Raw genomic sequence first — 8,693 nt, forward strand, 5'->3', positions numbered from 1 at the left:
ACTAGAAATTCCCCAGGTTGGAGCCAAAGGCCTGGGCTGGAGGGAGGGCACACCTCTACCCTCCCAGGATGGCTAGGGTTTACAGTCATCAGGGCAGTGAGCCTCAAATGCTTTCACTGCCCTTGATGTATAATTACCTTGTCGCCCTGCAGCTCAGGCAAGTGAGAAAATGTGTGATTCCGGAGGCATACACTCCTCAAAGCCTACCCATACCTTTAGGGTTGGCTAGGAGGTCTATACAGCCAAGGAAGTGTTCTGTCATTTTGGAAGACCCTAAAATAAAGTATACTTGGTAGCACAATGACACCCACCCACAGGATGTTGCCATTACAGGGGCGGATTAGCCGCAGGGACCAGTAGCCCATTGACCACAGTCCTGTACACCCTTAACACCCTCTAAACTTAGGTTTAAGGGGCTCCCTTGGCACCAGAGGTTCAGTTCTAACTTGGAATCTAAGAAGAGGCTCAGAGAAGATGTTGTCACCAAAAAAAGGACTTTGGACTCTGTTGCAACGCAAAGAGAGGACACTTAAGTGCCCTGAAGAGACCATATACTGGAACCATGTGCTGACATGTGTCTATGGTGAAAGCTCTTTGCTGCCAGCAAGAGGGACTCCGGTGGACACCAGAAATACAAAGCAGACAATCTTGACTGGTGGAACCAGTCAACTGGAACCTGTGGAATAATCAACATGCTGTGTCACAAGAATTGAGACCCACTGGGTCAGTGAAGAGTGAGTCCAAAGAAAAGGGGTTTCCTGTATGAACGGAGTGGTAGCTAAGCTCACACCAAGTTTTGAGCTGCTAATCCACTTCCGTCGACCTCCAGGTAATCAAAGTGCCAGAGGATTACATTTTCCACAGCCAAGTGCTGTGTGCAGAGTCGCTCTCAAGCAGACCGGCTGCTCTTACAGGTCTGCAATGGCAGACCTGCAGGCATAATTTTACTTGAGTTGGCACAATAAACTGCTGCAGCCCGGTGACTCCTCTAATCAGCCTTGCCATGGGTTCCCCATGTACCAACTTCTAGAGGCTTATAAGGAGTGACAAGTGCATCCTAATTGGGAGTACCAATTAAACAGTTACAGTTTAAGTGAAAACGCACTGGCACTGGGGCCAAGTTAGCAGATTCCAATGCACTTCCAGATCTATAAAGACAGCATCTACAGCAAAATGTGGGAGTGATCATGACAAAAAGGCACTTTCTAACAGCAAGTTAATAAATGGTGCTTTTCAAGTAGCCTTCGTCAGCCTCTGAAGGCACAAACCATTGAAAGGTTTCCGCAATCAATACCATGTCTACATTCATATTAATTCCATATTATTTTCTTATTGGTATTTCAATACAGAAATACCGTACCAGTTTTCCAAGTGTTGGTAAATAGGTGTAAGGAGCGAAAGCGGAAAGCCTTTATTTGCCATTACTGGAATCAATGTGATCTATGCAAAATTTCTCATCCAAGTGATCTTGCCTTAGGCTATCTAGGAGTTTGAGATAACAGGTCTGTGGGGTAATGTACAGTTCTGTGTGGTAATTATGTGCCAATCGCTGTACAAATGTACAGTCAATGGCAAAATTCAAGCTAAAAATGTACTGTAAATACACAGGAACAATAGAATGTGAGCTTTTGTTGTTCTCGGTGCTCTTGTTTGAAATGCATCCTAACACCAAAAATTGGTACAAATATGTATTTCACACTAAAATACATCTTGAAATAATTTTGCTGCAATTTTGCATTGTTCCAAGATAGCAAATTGTGCAAGTTTCAGCCCTTAATAGACAGCATCCAAAAGGATTGTTGTGCTTGAAGCAAACCAACAAGCTACATTGATACCCAATGTTCCATCACCAATCAAGTGACAATGGAAATAACCTTTGGAACAGATTTCTGTTAAGTCACCCATATTTGGTTGATGTTACCCTGATTTTTACTAGTCTTCCCTCAAAAAAAGAATGTGTGCTCTATTCACCTTAAAGAGATCGCGCTCTTGAACACTTGACTCACAATTTTACGTCAGGGGGTTAACAGGTACACATTTGTCTCTGGTAAGACGCCTTCAGTCAGGGCCTATAGACAGTCCTCCATAGTTTGATACCATGCACTACACTCATTCCTGAGATGAGAACCATGGCATACATACTCTCCCCACTGTGAATTAAACCACCTCCAAGTGGGTCACAGTTACGTTTGACATTATCCTACGCAATCTTCTGCAAAGTGCTATAAATATACACACATGCTTTATGAACATCCTTATTACACAGAATTTGTCTGTAGCACTGTATAACAAATATTTAACATGGGCATGTGCCCAGTAATCCACTAATGGATAGTCTATTATCCAAAAAGTATATACTTGTACAAAACCAGAGAAATTTAGCAGTTTCAGTTAGCTGAGCTAACTATAACTGGTGACCCCGCAATGCACTGCTTATGATCTCACACATTACATCACTCATCACATGGTCAGTGACATCACTCATTGTATCCCTGATGACATTATCCACTGACTATTACTGTTTTTAAACAGTTTATGAATGTTAAATACATATACCATGGTGTATTGGTGAATCAGTGTATGAGTGCATGTATGAATGATTTAGTGGTTGCATGACTAACTGTATAAGTGAGTGATTAGTTGTCTCAGTGAATATATGGGTGAGTGACTGGTTGTGTGAATGTCTGTATCAGTATGTTAGTTGGTGTGCAAGTTGCTGAATGGGTGTGTGAGTGGGTACGTGAGTTACAGTATGGGTGAATGATTGGTTATCTGAGTACCTGTATAAGTGTCTGAGTGTCTGTGTGGGTGGGTGAGGGGTGTGTGACTGCCTGTATGGATGAGTGAGTGGGTGAGTCAGTGTCTGTAAGGGTTATTGAGTGTATCTGTCAGGGGCTGTAAGGGTGAGTGAGTATGTGAATGGTTGTGTCGGTGACCGAGTTTATGTGTCAGTGGTATATGGGTGAGTAACTGTGCATTTGAAAGGCAGGCAAGATGAATGCTGGACTATATGAGTGACTGTATGTGTGAGTGGTAGATTGTGAGAGTAGATGTATGGGTGAGTGTATGATTGTGTCAGTGACTGTATAGGTGATTGAGTATTTCAATCAATTAATCAATAAGGGGGTTTAAAGCGAGCTACTCACCTGCAAGGGTCTCAAGGCACGGGGGGTGCAGCTCCGCATAATCTGAAGAGCCAGGTCTTGAGACTCTTCCTGAAGGTGTGCAGAGTAGGGGAGAGTCTGATGCTGTCTGGGAGTTTGTTCCAGGCTTTGGCTGCAATGTAGGTGAAGTCCCTTCCACCCGCTCTGATTCTGCAGGTGCGCAGGGTTTCTGCCAGGGCGAGGTCAGCGGAGCAGAGGTTCCTTTTGGGTACGTGGAAGGAGACTTTCATTGAGGTATTTGGGTCCACAGTTGTGGAGGGATTTGTAGCCTCGCATGAGTAGCTTGAAAGATACTCTCTTCTCGACGGGGAGCCAGTGGAGGTCTCGCAGGTGTTGGGTGATGTGCTCATGTCATGGGATGCAGAGGATGAGTCTGGCCGCGGTGTTCTGGATGGTCTGGAGTTTGCATAGCAGGGATTTGCTGATTCCAGCATAGAGGGCATTTCCGCAGTCCAGTCTGCTTGTTATGAGTGCATGGGTGAGTGACCGTCTTTCTGGCTTCGGGGGGATCCACTTGAAGGTGTTGCAGAGGATGCAGAGGGTGTTAAAACAGGTGGCGGCGATGGCGTTGATATGTCAGGTCATGGTGAGGGAGGAATTAAGTATGGTGCAGAGGTTTTGGGCATGGTCTATGGGGGTTGGAGGGTACCCAGTGTGGAGGGCCAGCAGGAGTTGTCCCTCGCAGAGGGGGAGGGTCTGAGAACTAAAACTTCTGTCTTCTCCAAGATGAGTTTCAGACAGCTGCTGCTCATCCAAGCTGCAATGTCTTTCATTCCTTCTTGGAAGCTGAGTCTGGTGGTTTTGAGGTGCTTCATGAGGGAGAGGATGAGCTGGGTGTCATCAGGGTAGGATACAATGCTGAGTCCATGCTGTCTGCCGATGGTGGCAAGAGGGGCCATGTAGATGTTGAAGAGCTTGGGACTGAGAGATGATCCTTGTGGTATACCGCAGTGGATCTCTGTGGGTATTTGTTAGTCTCTCTATGAATATGTTAGTGGGTGTGTGTATAACTGTATAGGTGGCTGTGCAATTTACTCTATGGGTGAATGAGTAGGTGTTTTTAGTAGCTTTACGGGTGACTGACAGTTTGTGAGTGCCTGTATGAGTGGATATATCAGTGGCTGTATTGGTGAGGGAGTTTGATTATGAGTGGCTGTTTGGGTCACTGAGTGGATGTGTTGGTACACCTATGAATCAGTGAGTGTGTGTAAGTAATGGTATGGGTGTGTCAATGGTTTTGAGAATGGTAGTGTGGAAGTTAGAGTGGGTGTATGAAAGGTTATTTTGGTGTGTGAGTGAGTGTGTCAGAGATTCTGTAGATGATGTCATCAGTGATGTCTTCAGTGGTCATTTGAGATGTAAACAGTGATTTCACTGACCATGTCATAAGTGATGTAATATGTGAGGTCATAAGCAGTGCATTGTGGGGGCACACATTATAGTTAGCTTAGCTAACTAACTCTGCTGAAATTCACTGGTTTTGTAAGTGTGAAATGCCAGGCTAACTCTAACTTCTCTGTAACCTTTGGTTATTTCAGTAAATTTTTAAGTTTTTTTTTATTGAATTACCTAACTATACCATTCCATGTAACCTTTGGTGTTTTCAGTGAATTTCTATGGTTATTTTAACTAGTAGTCATCATGTTTGCAGAGTGGTGGAGAAAGGAGGCTCGGCATCCGACCAACTATCAGTAATCCCGCTCAGCAGGACTTAAAGGAGGCACCAAGAGGGATTTTTGGCCCCCAAGTCCCTCAGGAGTAAAGTGGTTTGTATCTCCCAACCAGTAGTGCACCACAAACTGCGTTTGCAGAGCGGTGGAGAAAGGGGGCATGGCCTCCGAAGACCTCTTAGCAATCCCACTGTATAGGACTTACTCGAGATAACAGGAGGGGCAGTTGATCCCCAAAGACATCCTTGGGGGCCAACTACCCCTCCTATTACCATCGTGCAAGTCCCACACAGCAGGATTGCTGAGACCTGGTAGGAGACCACGCCCCCTTTCTCTACCACTTTGCAAAGACATCTCCTGGTACAGTACTAGTAAGGGGATGAAGTGGCCCTTGGCTACTGACGGTCTTGAGGGCCAACTACCCCTTCTGTTACCTCCAGCAAGTCCCATACAGCGGGTTTGCTGAGAGGTTTTCGGTGCCCATGCCCCCATTCGCCACCACTCTGCAAATGCACTTCTTGGCACACTACTAGTCGGTTCTTGAAGTCCCCTTTGCTCCTGAGGGTCCTTGGGGCCCAAGTAGCCCTCCTGTTACCTCTAGTACGACCCACACAGTTGGATTGCTGAAAGGTCATCAGAGGCCACACACCCTTTCTCTAACACTCTGCAAACATGCCTCCCGGTGCACTGCTGCTTGGAGGCCCACAGGAGGCAAGGAAACCTCATGCCTCCACCAGGAGTGCACCAAGAGGCACATTTGCAGAGTGGTGGGGAAAGAGTGCATGACCTATCAGCAATCCCAATGTGTGGGGCTTACTAGAGGTTTACTGTGGCTTGGTGGGAGAGATAAAGCTCCCATCAAGCCACAGCAAACAGTTCTTTCCCAGGAGTGGGCACCGTGGGATATAGCAGGATCTGGGTCGGGGGTGACGGTTCCCAGGGCCATCTATGGCTCCAAGAGAGGGAGAACATGCTCCCCCTCTTTAATGTTTGTAGAGCGTGGAAATATGGTGGTCCCCGGGGCCAGGAGGGGATCAGTGACGCCCCCGTTGCAAATTTAGATTGTTCCGGGGAGGTCATGGTCCCCAGGGTACGGGGGAGTCCATGAGGGCACCCAATTTATATTACATTAGCCCCGGGGAGGTTGTGGTCCATGGGGCATGGGGGGTTCATGAGACCCCGATTCATGTTACATTACCCCCTTGGTGGGTGGCTGTACGAGTGGAATGGGGGTCTGTGAGGACCCCTGGATTTATATTACAGTAACCCCAGGGAACTGCTGTTAAAGACAAGACAAACATCAACATATAAACAGACACATATTCCCTCAGCCTTGTGGGTTTTTGGTCCCGTTTAGGGTACAGTAGAGATGTTACCCCTCCGGTGTTGTGGTATTTGCCCCTTAGATTGAGGCAGAAGACCGCATCCTAGCTGTGGTATCTGCATGAAAGAAATCACACATCGATATACCAGGTAACTTTAGCGATGAGCCCATAAGGAGCGGGCCATATTGTTTTTGGGATTAATACTCACTTTGTCATATGAGGATTTGTGTTCAAGACCTACCAGCTCTGCCTATCTGTAGGTGACCTGGCAGAGAGTGGTGATTTTTGGTATGTTTGACTCCTGGCTGTCGGGTGTGCCAAAGTTTGGCTGCTCCACGTAAGACGCGAAAGACGCCTTCAGACTACAGCTGTCATATTTGCATGTTATCATACCAGTCTACTGACTATACAGTAGTCGGTTGTAAGTGAATGACACGCGGCCAAAGACTTATTGACTGACTGGTGTTCAGGAGATGTCCTGTAATGTATATATCAGCGTCCCTGTCCCATTAGGCATATGTAGGATCAGGGTCTCATGCATTTTTCAGAATTTTTTGTGTGCACTGTGTCAATGTCCAACTTGGTCTCTGTATGTGTCGTTAATGGATCTAATTCTGTTCATTCTATAATGCGTATACTAAACACTCTCAAACTGGAAGTGAGGCTCTGCAAGACAAGGTGGCTGTACGAGTTGCCAAAATTAAGACAAATTATGGCAGCCATATTAATAGAGTGTTTTGTGTCATCTTAATACAAAGAGCTCATATATTTCAGTAGGATCGGGCCCCTGAATGTGGAGTATTAGCTTAGGAGGATTGGTGTGCAATGTCACGAAATCTAGTCAAATAGTAAGTGTGATTCAGTAGAGAGATTGGCGTAACTGTCTCTTTTGCTAAGCCCTGGACCCCTATGTCATACCCTCTTTCTTTGCTTGATTTAAATTGAGGACACCCATAAATGTAATTTTGCTCAATATGCTAATCGTCATGGATATTGCACTGTTCATAGTCCTATTAGAAAAAAATCTTGGAGTTTTTATGGAGGAGGTATTTGCCCTCAGAATAGGAAGTGTGCAGTCTGTTTTTCCAAACCTGGTCTAACACTTTTCTCCTGCATTCATGCCACGTGATCTCGTCATTCAGCCCATCAATGTAGGTCTTTAGATGGAAAACCCATTGCTGTTCCATGTCAAGAAATGCAAAATTTTCCCAATGTTCATTATCTTGAAGAATAGTCCTATGTATATCATCACATGTATGGTTGGACATTAGATAATGTGCTGACATCTTTGTCGTACTGCGCTTACAACTCACATTACTGCAATGTTCCATTATCCGTGTTTTTATGGGCCTAATTGCCAACCCTAAATATTGTAGGGTACATGGACAAGTGATTACGTAAACACAATTCTTGCTATTACAGTTTGTTGCTCCTTTCTGTGTCCATGTGTGTATTGAGTCCAGGTTAATCTGTTTAATGGTTTTTGTGAATGGGCACATAGCGCATGACCCACACAGACCCCAAAGAGTGGGTTGTTGTATCTTAGAGGGCACTCGTAGTCTCGTGTGGACCAAAATATCTTTCAAATCTGAGTCCTTTTAAATTCATAGCGTGGGCATTGAATACTGAGAGAGCCAGCCAGTAAAATATTCCAGTGTTTTTTTTATCAGTTTTTGGATTTTATTGGATGCCAGTGTGAAGGCTGTTACACATGTAATCACCACACCTGAGATTCTAACAGTAGGAGCATGTACATCTTTATTGTGGTTATTCCTAGCCCTTATAGTCAAGTCAAGTCAGGGACATTTGTATAGCGCACAAATCACATACTGGGAGTCTCATGGTGCTTGCGGCAGTCTCTGACATAGGGGAACGCAGCTAGTTTGCAAAGAGCCAGGTCTTTAATCCTTTGCGGAAACGGCCATGATCAGGGGAGTGCCATACAGGCCTGGAAAACTATTTTCTTGTGATAGTGTTGAGTCACCAAGTTGGACTTCAATTCAGTGGTGTGTTTGTCAAATTCCTGTACTGTTTCACAGTGGCGCTGGAGGAAAAGAAATTTGCCAAATGGTAGATTGTCACATATGCTTTCAGGTGGTGACTTTTGTATAACAGTAGGCTGTTCAGATCAATGTTTTTTTTAAATTTGTCGTGAGTAGCCTCCCCATCTCTTTGATAATCAGTAGATCAAGGAATGGTAACTCCTTCTCAGAGATCTTGTTTGTGAATCTCAGATGAGGATTCAAAGTATTCACCCATGTGCAAAAATTGGGTTGAGATCCATAAAGATGTGTTGCCTCTTAAATTCAGCCATACGGAGACATGCTACACTTAGAACAAAAGTACTCCTCATCAAAGTACCTCGTACTTCATGGTACAGTTAGTTTTTTAATTGAAAGAAACTTTCTTTTAAAGCAATCGTTGCACACTCTGTGATGAAACTGATTGGAGTAGTTGGCATCCAAACCTTTGCCTGCAGAGTGGTTTCTAACACCTCGATAGTGGCATCTTTTGGGACATTGGTGTAAATTTCT

The sequence above is a fragment of the Lissotriton helveticus genome, chromosome 4_1 (assembly GCF_964261635.1).
Source record: "Lissotriton helveticus chromosome 4_1, aLisHel1.1, whole genome shotgun sequence".
NCBI classification, from domain to species: domain Eukaryota; kingdom Metazoa; phylum Chordata; class Amphibia; order Caudata; family Salamandridae; genus Lissotriton; species Lissotriton helveticus.